The following is a 10600-nucleotide window of genomic DNA, read 5'->3' as shown; positions in this document are numbered from 1 at the left end:
TGCAAACTACTTTAAGTTCAAGACTATTCAAATACCAGGGGTTTTTCCATGTATTTTTTGTTTCCTGTTCTAAGATCTAACCCTGAAATCTTCACAGCCTCTGTTCTTATTCCTTCCATGTCTCCTCCACTTAAAGGCAGGTCCTCAATCATTAGTCTTTCATGACCTTTGACACTTTTCTGAAATAAAGGTCAGTTATTTGTAGAATGTCCTAATGTATTAGAAACATTTGTATGTTTTTCCTACTCTTTGTATTAGATTTTCATCACTAGATTAAGGTAAGAATGTCACTGATGTGATCCACATCAGTATGTATCACATATGTATCCCTATGTATCATACAGAGTGCATATGTAGTCATCTGAGGACCAGTGACTGACCAGGGTCTGCTGGCTCCCCACTATGATGTTCATATTTTTCTTGATACAGTCACTTTCCCATTCAGAAATTTCAAGCCATGGCAGAGTGTGTGCTGACTAGCACATGTGTTTCAGGAAGAACAATGGGAGAGTTGCCCCTTTCCTCTGAGTTTCACATTTGAGTAAGTCTGATTTTATTTTACTTATTCATTTATTTTACAAATAATCTTTGTTTATTTATATTTTTGATGCATCTGTTTTTATGTGTGACCGAGGGTACACAAATCTGTACAGGTTTTCAAGTGCACAGGTGTGCACATGCACGTGGCAATCCGAAGTCAACCTTGGGTGTTGCTCCTCAGAACCTGTCCATCTTGTTTTTGAGACAGAATCTCTCACTGGCCTGGAGCGTGCCAAGTAGGATGTGCTGGCTGGAAAGCAAGTCCTGGGGATCCAACTCTCTTCACCTCCCTCCATCTCATCAAATCCACTGATAAAATCAAGTGTGATGGGATTAGGAGATGGGACTTTGGGGAGACAACTAGGTTCTCGGGATACAGTCCATATGAACACAATTCATGCTTTTATAGAGGGGTCTAAAGAATGGTCTCATCCTGTCTGCCATGTGAAAACCAATGAAAAGCTGGCAATATGTCCAAGTGAGAAAACCAACCAAACTTGATTTTGTGGGTCCCTTGGTGTTAGACTTCCAGCTTCAGTACCCTGAGGAGTACATTTCTTTTAAAATATGCTATTACAGTTAATTGATGAACTATTTGTGTGTGTGAGCAAGTGTGCACTCTTGTGCATGCCAAGGCACATGAGTGGAAGTCAAAGGGCAACCTTAGGAGCTGGTTCTCTCCTTTGCCACATGGGCCCCAGGGATAAAACTTAGGCCATCTGGCTCTGGGGCAAGGGGTTTTATGTGCTGAGACATCTTGCCAGCACAAGAAATAAATTTCTTTTATTTGTAAGCCACTGAGTTCATGGTATTTGTTAGGGAAACTAAGGCAACTAATTTGTGAAATTAGAAAAAATATATTTTATTTTCTCCCACTGTATAGTGAGTCACAGGAAATTTGAAGAATTGTGGGCTAAATAGAAATAAATAGAAATAAATCTCTATTTAGTTCTCCAATATGCAGCAAAATGTGTGCTATAGTGGGTGATTAATATATATTTATTAAGTAGAAGAATATATGCTCTGAAGGGAGACGGTAGAAATTAGAAGGATCAGCATGTCGCCAAAGAAACTCATGACTAGAGGAAGACATCACAGGCCTAAGCAATCATATTATATACTAATATGGTGCCTCATGGGAACTTGTTGAGGGATTAAACCATGAGCAGCCTGCTGATTCAGAATCCCTAAGACAGGTCGGTAGAACCTACTAGGCAACACAGACTGTTGGCTCTGCTATCTTTCTATTGATGTCATAAATAACCACAAACGTAGCTAATTTAGCTGCTTAAAACAACACATAGTTATTATCTTAGAGTGATGTCAGTTTCAAGTCAAACTCATGTTTTGTTGGGTTAAAATCGTGTTGGTCAGGCTGGGTTCCTCTTGGGTCTTCAGTTGCTGACAGAACTCAGGTCCTTGAGTCTCTGGGACTAAAGTCCGCATTCCTCATAGGCTGCTGGTGAGGGTCCTTCCCAGGTTCACAGGCTTCCTTCACCATGCCTTCAGTCCTGGGTTCTTTCTCATTCAAAACCAGCAAGGTTTGTTGAGTGGGAATCTTTCTTATGTCTGACATTGCCAGTATCTGATTCTTCAATTTTTTCAGACACACATTGGCTACGTCAGGCCCACTAGGTACTCCAGTATACTCTCTTTTAACATCTGTATAGTAGATAGAATACCTCTCCTTCAAAGATGTCCCTGTTTTGTCCCTTGGAACTTATGAACATGTTAAGTTCCATAGCAAAGAAGGATTATGGTAGCAGATGGAATCAAGCTCTAATTGGCATTCTCTAAGCTTATCCGATTAGCCTGCGTTATCTAGGTGATTTGAACTTAATCACTAAGGTCTAAATATGGGTAAGGCAGTGTCATAGCAATGAGATGTGAGAAACGCATCTGTGTGGTCAGCTTTGATGGAGAAGTGGGTGGTAGACCAAAGACTATTAGCAGCCTCTGGAGTGTGAAGAAAGCCATCAAATAAACTCTTCAGGGAAACAGGCAGAAAGGACTCAACCTTGTTAGCACCCAGTGGGAACTCATTTTTGGACTTCTGACTCCCAGAGCTATATGATAACAATTTGTTAGTGGTTTGAGCCACTAACATGTTGTTGAAAAATTGGGAAACTTGCCATAAGTAGCCCATGCTAATCTCCAATTAGCTATGTAGCCCAGGATGGCTTCAATGCATACTCCCCCTGCCTCAGTCTCCCTAGTGCTAGTGTTACCTGCTTGAGGAGCTATAGCCAACCTCCATGATTACTGAACAGTCATAATAGAATCCCATCCACTCTATCGCCTTGACTTCGCCTGCAAGTTCCCTTTTATCATGCCCAGGGACATAGTTTTTTGGTTCAATAAAACAATATGTAGCTGGGCGGTGGTGGTGCACGCCTTTAATCCCAGCACTCAGGAGGCAGAGGCAGGCAGATCTCTGTGAGTTCGAGGCCAGCCTGGTCTACAGAGTGAGTTCCAGGAAAGGCACAAAGCTACACAGAGAAACCCTGTCTCGAAAAATCAAAAAAAAAAAAAAAAAAAAAAAAAAAAAGAAAAAACAAAACAAAAAAAAAAACGAAAAACAACAACAAAAAAAAAACCCAATAGGTAGATAGATATTTTTATGAGAGTTGTCATTGGCTTTCTGTAGTTGCTAGGGGACTGAATGAGATTAACCTGTGTTAATAAGAGACTAGTAATACAGAAAACAGAGAGAGTGGTGGGAAGTCATAGTCTGGTCCCACCGCTTTCTACAGTCTCATTCTGTGCTTGCTCTTTTACATACTGTACACAAGGCTCTTCCATTATCTCTGTTGCTCTAACATTGATTTGAGGATTCTATATTTATGGAGCCAATGAATGGTCAAATTGGAATTTTATTCTTTGATTCTAAACCTAGTTCCTTTTTCCTACCTTAAATTTGTTTGATCTTGTTCTTATGGCAGGGAAAGTAAGTAGGAGAATAAAATTCCCCTCAGACTCAATCATCTTTCAACTTTCCTCTTATGTATTGTGTTAGCGACTTTTGTATGAAACACTAGCTTTTAAAGATTAAGAATCATAAAATTCACCATAGGTGGACCAAAAGGGTCATAAGTCAATAAAGTAAAAACAAATCAAACAATGTTGTTAAAATTATTAAATGAGAAAAATAAATATGAGAATGAAAACTGATTTTTGCTTCTAGGGTGTATGAAGTTTTCAGTCTCATTTGCCATTTCCAAAGATAAAAGTCACTTGGGGTTGATTTGAATGGAGTTGAACTGGTCAAGAAGACTATGAGGTTGAGAGTTGAGAGATACTGAGTAAGCATAGAGAAAAATTCTAAAAAATTATAAATTCAGAGAACTCATAAGCCTTTAAGAACCTACTTAAGCTGTTACAGGAACTTATGCAATTTGTACAGACTCTCACTTGAGGTTCCAACAACAGGACCAATCATTGCAGTGAAGGATTCATTTGTCTGAGCAGGCAAAGATTATCTTCTCTTTTGTTGAAACTATGAGAAACCTTGCCTTGGTTTCTTTGGTTCTGATGGGTTATATATTATTTGTTTTTGTGACCTCTTGACGTCTTTAGGTCTAGCAACTGGTAGAATCTATGGAATCACTGAACAAAAATCCTTTGGAGAATTGTTTTCAGATTGCGTGTTGGGTCACTCTTATTTCTGATATTCTGGTAGAGCCACTGTCTGGGACATTTAGGTACCTGGAGGGGGCCTTGCCATAGTGACCCCTTCATTCAGTGCATGACATTTCTGACACTTGTTTCAGTTATTGAGAATTGTCTCTGTTACTAAACACTGGGCTGTGTAATACTGTTGGAATGGTCTTCTTGTGCCTCCATGTTTTAAAAACAAAACAAAACCTTCCTATTTCCTCAAATGAAATTTTTGATAAATATACCTGATAAATACTGGCATCACTAATGCATGCTTTATGTTAGTAACAGCTACAATTTTCAGTAATGTGTGCCTGGTGTGTCTTATGTGGTGTTTTACATATTGGATTTGTCTCTTATGTGGTGTGGGATGTGTGTGTTCGACTTGGATATCTTATGTATGTTCCTCTCCACATACTTATTATCATTTTGAGACAGGGTTTCTAACCAAACCTGAAGTTTGCCGTTTGGATAGACTAGTTGCTCAGCAGTCTAACAGTCCTCATCTGTCTCTACCCACTTCCTAGCACTGAGGTTACAGACAAGCATCACCCTATCTGGCTTCTGTTGTGGATACTAGAGATCCACACTCAGGTCTGTGTTCTTATGCTTCCAACACGTCACCCATTGAACTATCTCTCTAGACCCATTTCTGTTTTGTTAAGGCTGATCTTAAATTCAAGATTTCTTGAGCTTGGTCACAGCAGCCTATATATTTGTGGCCTCTGATCATCGTGAACAACATTGTGAATAATGTATAGGAATTTAAACACAATTATCCCTCCCCATAATGCTTGAATAGTTTAATTCTTCTTCTGGTCACGCTCATTTAGAAATGCTATTGCCTAAGTAACTCTCTGGGGGTTTATAAGAAGCTGAGAAATTAATAATACAAGCTAAGTCTAAATTGAGAAATTCACGATATTTCAATTTGACTTTCTTTGAACACAGCTTGTTTGACCTAAGGTACTAAGGTTAATGTCATCCAAAAGCACCTTCCAGAAGCAGCCTCCCCAGGCATCTGTTGGCCCAGGCAGGTTAATACATAGAATTAGCTCTCAGGATAACCAAAGTGTACAGTTATTTGAAGCACTTAAACACATCACATTCTCATTATGAACATAATCCCAACTGGCTACCCAGTGGTTTTTCTTTGTCAGAATGTTTGACAGGGTCCAGATCATGTCAGATACCAAAGGGACAGGGAGCAGCAACATTTGCATCTCCTACTCACCAGGCCATATCCTGATGCTTTGAATCCTTGAATATCTAGAAATCTGCAGCAGCCTTTGTAGAACGTCCTTGTATTCTCATCCGCCATGCTGGGTGCCTGGCCCTTTCCAGGCCCTGCTGCCTTCTGTGCCTCGCTGCCCAGAGCAGACTCTCTGCAGTGCTGAGTACAGCTCCCCAGCCTCATGCATGGTCTCTAGCTGTGGAGTCAATGTCATTCTGTGAGCCTCTGTGGCGAGGACGCCGAGGCTCTGGACCTAAGTGCTACAGAAGTGAGGATCAGAGGGAGAGGCTTCACTGTGGAGAATGATTTTCCTGTAAATAATGAGAAGTGTGTTGTTGAAGATTATAAACCCAACTGTAGCATGGAGACCTGACTATTTAAAGTACAGGAGGCAGTTTTCAAAAGAAGCGATGGACTCAGTGGGAGTTCTGGGTGTTATGTATTCAATTCTAAATGGATTTTTCAGGAGAAGGAAAATACCATTTGGTTATTTTTAAGGAGTTTAAGGTGCTAAAGAAAAGAAATTATATTGTAAAGGTTTAAGCTTTTGAATATTTTGTCTACATTTTCTTTCTATTGTCCTGGTTCATCAGTTCATATTCTCCCTTGCTGTACTTTATTAATAATTATTTTAGGTAATAAATATGAGCCACATTCCTACAATCATATCATGTAAACACAATTAACCTCTATAAATCTACATAAAATTTTTATATTTGTAATTCTATATAGCTGTAGGAATCCCATGTCTTTAGAAGGTATCGGTTCTTAATACTCAGCCCCATCGTAAAGCTTTCCTCTCCCTTGGGGGGAAAACTTTCTATTCCATTCTCAACTTTCTCCCAACACTAGCCATGCTAATATGGAAGAATTAATCTGAAAGATAAGAGTACAGTTTCTCAGTTTCTTCCTCTGTGTCAAGTAAACATAGTGATGAATCTGCTGTGATAGGGGCAAACAAGACAATGTACCATATCATTCAAATAAGAGGATTGCTGACATTAGTAGAGTAATGAGTAGCGTAAGTATGCATACATATAAGACATGCAAATAAAAATGTACTCCTGTAGAAAATAGGTCAGAGGCTGTGGCCCCTTTTGCTTCAGCCTTTGCTGTACACATTAGTCAGTGTCCTTAGAGAAACAGAGCTGGAGTAATGCATACACATAAGGGAGAAGAGTGCATTGCTGGGGTTGTGCAATAGGGGCTGAGTGGCCCAGCGATGGCTGTCTTCCCATTGACATTGCTGAGAACTCAGCAGCTGCTCGGGCTAGGAAACTGGACAACTCTGCAGCGCCATCAGATGCTGAAGACCTGGGAGATTTTCAGAGAGCCATTGGTCTTCAGTTCATGTTGGAAAGCCTAGGAAGCTGCAGCTGATGTTCATGGAGGATGCTGGTGGCAGCGGCACGGTCCCCAACAAGAAGCAGAGGCTAACATCAACATGTATCTGATTTAAAATGGTTACTAAGCCTACCCACACCTGTGGGCCTCAAGCCATTGTCTCAGGAGTGGCTGCACTTGAGACAGAGAACAGGATACCACATTCCTTTCTAAAAGACTGTTGTAAAAACAATGAATAAGTAAATAGGAAAATAAAATTTTAAAAAGCTTAGTGCTTTATTAAAAAAATCCCTCTATAATGATTAATCTTGGTTGTCAACTGGGCGGGATCAGGAATCAAGTAAGAGATGTGTCCCTGGACAGGTCTGTGAATGTATTCTCAACATTCCCAAAAGGATTACAGGAGAGAAGACCCTCCCCAGTGGGCACTGGCTGGCACCTCTGGTTGGTGGCACAGAAACAAAGAGTGTGTTAAGAGATGCTTCTCGAGCCAGGTGGTGGTGCACGTCTTTAGTCCAACCAAAACAAAAAAGAGGGAGAGAGAAGCCGCTTGCCCTCCTGCCTCTCTCGCTCCCCTTCTCCCCTTCTCCATGTCTTTCTTTGTTTCTTTCTCCCTCCCCGAACCCCTCCTTTTCTTCCTTTGTGTGTAGTGAATGCACATGAGTACACATAGGTGCACATGTATGCACACATGGAGTCCAGAGACCTCTCACTGCATGTGGAGCTCTCCCATTTTTCTTTTTCAGATAAGGTGGCTGGCTGGTCAGTAAGCCCCCATGACTCTCTCGTCTCTTCTCTGTCCAGTACTAGTTTTAGAAGCTCATGTGACCATGTCCAGCTTTAACGTGATGGGTTCTGGGCATCTGAACTCAGGCCCTAATGCATGCACAGTAAGATTTCTTACCTGCTGGACTAGCTCTTCAGCTCCACCAAGTCTGACTTCAGAACTCGAGGTCGAAGACAACACTGGAGCTTTGCTGTGAGTGATGCCTGGCTGAAGCTTCAGTCCTAAGATGCTGATGCCTTCTGCTTGATCTGAGCTCAAAAGGGGAAAGGAGGGACCTGTTCTGTCTTGATGCCCAGAGCAGCTTTTTATCCAGCACATCGTGGAGACCTGATACCTGCTTAAAAGCATCGCTATTTTATTTCTCTGCATTTTCCCCTCTTTATGTAAGTCAGAGTGGAAGGAATACCTAACTAACATGTTTATAAGGATCGTTAATTTGCTTTTCTTTTAAAATTATGTTATTGAAAAATGAGTCTTCTCATAGCTTTATTTCTGGATATTTTCAGGATTTTATTACTATTTTTTTCTTTAATGGAAACTTTTTTTTTAATGTTAGCTACTTTAGTAGTCCTTTCTCATTATGGAAAGAAGAGCCAGTGCTGAGAGCACTTTGAGAAGAGATCACAGTCTTGAGGTATCTCCAGACACAGGGAACTTAACACTAAATCTACCTGTGAAGTCCAAGACTTAGCACAACGAAAAGGATTTCCCTATTGGAATCTGGAGGGACTCTCTATACCTACAAATCTAGAGAAATATTTCAAAAATTCAAAAGTTCTAAACTGGCAGAAAGCCCAACATGGAGAAAACTCTATTCCTATTTCTTTTTTAAAATAAAAAGGATAATTTGATTTCTTCCTTAATTTTTTGGTGGTAAATGTCAATACATAAGTTTCCATCCAATCTCTTCCCCCTATTTATTTCTATTTTATCTAAAATACCATTTTATACCATTATCATAAATACCTTGTGATAAACATGTGTTCCTCATGGAATGAATTTTCTGTAGCAGTTTTTTTGTTTTCTGAAAATTTTACTTTGATTAACTGGTATCTGTAATCAGGTGATCTTCTGGGATAGTCAAGCTATTCTGTAATAACAGTCTGGAGTTTTGATTGGCTCAATGTATCAAGGCCTATTTCCCTCCTAACAAAGCAGTGAAGAGGTCATGGTAGTTACTCAGGGATGGGGTCATGCCAGGTTCTAGTTCAGTTGTGTATCTAGTGCCACTCAGGTGGAGGAAAGATACTGTACTAAATATCTGACAATGGCTGCTGAAATTGCACTATCGTCCTGAAATATTGAAAACTGTGCACATCACTGGTTGTGTTTCCTTGGTCAGAAAAAGCAATGTGATTCTGCCTAACTCCAAAGGACTTAAGAGAACAAGTTAGACTGACCAGTAGTAACGTGGACTGTGGCAGTGGAGCACCTTCATATGTTAGCATATGTAAGATAAAGTCAGGATTCCAGAGGAAGTAAGCTGCTGGCAAACTCTAGTACCTGTAAAGATGAAATATCCAAAAAAGTTACAGACAAAGGTAACAAGAAATTCCCATGTATACCACAACTCATTTTCCATAATATTACATATTACATATATTACATAATTACATATTACATATTACATAATATTAATAAACAGATACTTAGGCATAGGAAAATGGCTTAGTGGATAAAAGTATATGCTGGTTAGATGTTTTGGTTTTGCTTTGTTTGTTTGCTTTTGATCAACTAGACTGAGGCTAGAGTCTTCTGGGAAGAGGTTACCTTAACTGAGGAATTTTCTCTGCCAGAGAGTCTGTAGGCAAGCTTGTAGGAGTATTTTCTTGATTGATGTGGGAGTGCCCAGTTCATGGTAGGTGATGCCACCCTTGGGCAGGTGGTCCGGGGGGGGGGGTGGGGTGGGCATCCCATGGAAATCCCCAAACAGCCAAGGCTGATGCAGAAACAAAGGGTTGCTCTCCATAAACTGTCAGCCGGGCCCCATTGCTGAGGACAACATCCACACAAGCCATTGAACATGGAGAAGTCAAGCTGGTGTCTACACAGAGCCTTTACCCCTATGTGCTAGCCTCTTTGGTACAGAGAGGGTTCTCTACAGATTACTAAAAGAGAACTATGGACACCAACCTTTGACCTACAATCTCTCCTGCCTGTAAAATATGCTAAGGCAATGGTGTGGTGATATTTTATTTGTACTGAAATGTGGTGTTATTTTATTTGTATGTTAGTAAATAAAGTTTTCCTGGAGATCAGAGGAAATAGCAAGCCATTTTAAGTAAACACAAAAGTCAGGCAGTGGTAGCACACACCCTTAATCCGATCACTTGGCAGGCAGGGTTTCTGTGTGTTCACGGTCACACTAGGGAACAGCCAAGTGTGGTTATACACACCTTTAATCCCAGTACCAACCATAGAGACCTGGAAGTCTGTATAGATAGGAAGTGACAACTAAGTGAGGTAGCTGGGCTAAGAGTCAATGAGAGGGCAGAACAGCAAGGCAATAAAAGCCTGGGTGGACAGGAAGTTGTGACATTTTGGAAGCTGTAGAGCTGGTGAGGTAAGGTGGTTGGTGGCTCTCACTATTTCCCTGATCTCTAAGGCTTTCATCCCTATATTTGGCTCCATGTTCTTTATTTAATAAGACCGCTTAGAAACTGGTCTACACAATGGTGGCACAGAACTTGTGGGAGTAGCCAGCCAATGTCTGGTTTAATTTGAGGTGCATGGCACAACCGAGAGCCCATGCCTAGACGACCAGGGACCAGAGACTGGATAACCCAGAGACTTAGGATAGAACCTAACATGATCAGTATAAAACAAAACAAAACAAAACAAAACAAAACAAAACAAAACAACAAACAAAAGCAAAACAAATAAACAACTAAAAAGGCCAACAATAAAATGATTGATTCCTAATGATATTCTGTTATACTCTTAGATCAGTGCCTTATCCAGTCATCATCAGAGAGGCTTCCTCCAGTAGCAGATGAGAACAGATTCAGAGACCCACAGCTAGACATTATGTGGAGAGA

Source organism: Peromyscus maniculatus, chromosome 6 (genome assembly GCF_049852395.1).
Source record: "Peromyscus maniculatus bairdii isolate BWxNUB_F1_BW_parent chromosome 6, HU_Pman_BW_mat_3.1, whole genome shotgun sequence".
Taxonomy (NCBI): Eukaryota; Metazoa; Chordata; class Mammalia; order Rodentia; family Cricetidae; genus Peromyscus; species Peromyscus maniculatus.
Note: the sequence above shows the minus strand (reverse complement) of the source record.